Here is a 2,370-nt window from a genome sequence, read left to right as displayed (position 1 = left end):
CCATGATGACCAAGAGGGTCTCCAGTGAGTGGAGGACCAAAGCTGACAGCACTGTGAGGTGCTGGAGAATAACTCTTTTCATTCTCCTGGACAGGAGTGAAAGAGCTGTGAGAGCGCATTGTGGTGCGGCTAAGCACCGATGGATGTGTGTCGTAACACACCGGGACCCTGCGGTCCTTAAAGTGAAAAGCTGGGGGGACTGGGTGTCGGTTCAGTGGGATGCAGTCAACTCCCACAACACTGGGCAGGTGTCTTGTGCCACGCCCCCCTGGCTGTGTGTCAAGCCCCCCCCTCGCCATGGCTGCGGGGAAGCTTGATGCAGTCTGTCCCCCTGACGGGACAGCTCCAAGTCTACACTCACCTGTGGTGGTCGGTCCACCGGTCCACTGGATTGTAGAGACCTGGAGAGGTCCCTTGTAGGTCCCTACATGGCCCTTGTAGAGACCTGGAGGAGGCGGTCCACCTGACTGGACCACCTCAGGATTGTAGAGACCTGGAGGAGGCGGTCCACCTGACTGGACCACCTCAGGATTGTAGAGACCTGGAGGAGGCGGTCCACCTGACTGGACCACCTCAGGATTGTAGAGACCTGGAGGAGGCGGTCCACCTGACTGGACCACCTCAGGATTGTAGAGACCTGGAGGAGGCTGTCCACCTGACTGGACAGCTTCAAGAATGCGCAGAACTGGGGTAATTTGTCCACCTGACTGGACATTTTCCAGACTGCGGAGATGTGCTGCATCTCTGCTGAGAGCTGCACCAGGTTTTACCCCAATGTGGTTTGGCTCATTGTGCTGAGAGCCATAACCTGACTCATCTTCTGATGAATCATCAGATGATGTGTCTGTTTTAACTTCGTTCTCAGAAGTTCGGGTTAGTAACCCAATAGGTTCCGTATAAGGAGCCTGATGGTCCCTGGCCTGGATCTCCTGTCGCAGGCGGGAGTTCTCCAGCTTCAGCTGGGCAGTGTTAATCCTCAGCTGTGAACTGTAAAGTTGCAGCTGGGAGAGCTGCTCTTGAGCTTCGAGAGCTTGCAGCTCACACACACACACACACACACACACACACACACACACACACACACACACACACACACACACACACACACACACACACACACACACACACACACACACACACACACACACACACACACACACACACTCTTTCTTTGTACATAGTGTTTGCTGTTTAATAGATTAGATGGTTATTACTTGATTGTGTTGTTTTAATTAATAATTCCTGAATTATTTTTTTAATAAATACATTTTTGTTAATAAACACATTTTAACTGAATTGATCGATTCTTGGTAATTATTGTGTGTTTATTGTTGACAATTCACTGGTTTGTAACAGTCTGTGCTCGAATCTCACACCTTCCTTGTTATTTAATATTGTTATATTTACACAGAAATATTAACTAACTTAAATAACCTTTTGACAAACGAGACTGAAATTTGGTTTTAGCTATTTCCAGCTTAGCTGGTGGTGCCCCGGTTCATTATTATTTGATAGATAATCAATTTATTCAAATGAATAATTTTTCATTAATAAATTATTTTTGATAATTTATTAACTTTTGAGTAATTACTCGATTACTCTAGGAGTTGCTGATGAGTAACTAACCATTTACTTTATTAGTAATTCCAATTTTTCCTAAATAATTTTCAGTAATCTATTACTTTCAGCAATCAATTACTTACAGTAATTATTTATGCTAATTACCAACCATAAATCCCAACAACACTATAACACCATAACACTATTGACCATAACACTGTACACCATGACACTGTACACCATACACCATAGTTCAAATACACCGATCAAATCTCCTACGTCCTCTAAACGCATCACAGCTCCTCTCCTCTGCTGGGGCTAGCAGTAGCTTCATTGCTAACCTCTGATGGAAGCTGGACCTGCTATTGGGTTAAAATGTTGAGTGACAGGATCATCAGCCAATCAGATGTTGATGTGTTATTGACAGACCACCTCAGGGCCAGCAGAGTTTGTAGTGCTGGTCTGGGTGTGGTCATTGAAATGAGCTTGACTGATTGGCTCATGGGCTCATGGGCAGGAGGTGATGACTGTTCTGATGTGCTCCTCTGGAGTGATGGAGGCTGATTGAACATGAAGATCATGATACATAGAGGACCTGCTTCAGGACCTTTTTCAGTTGTGAGTAGAAGAAGACCCCCACCAGGAATGATGAGCTGAACTCAGACCATCCAAGGCTTTGTCAGCATTTCACAGCAGGGTGATTTAATCTACAAGTGATGGTGATCATAGTTTTACTTACTCTGGATTAGATTGGTGCTGCTTTGGCCTTTGGTGCTGTTTTTGATTGTAAAGTGGTGTTTCCCATACAAT

The sequence above is a fragment of the Blennius ocellaris genome, assembly GCF_963422515.1.
Source record: "Blennius ocellaris genome assembly, chromosome: 16".
Taxonomy (NCBI): Eukaryota; Metazoa; Chordata; class Actinopteri; order Blenniiformes; family Blenniidae; genus Blennius; species Blennius ocellaris.
This window is presented reverse-complemented; position numbering follows the sequence as displayed.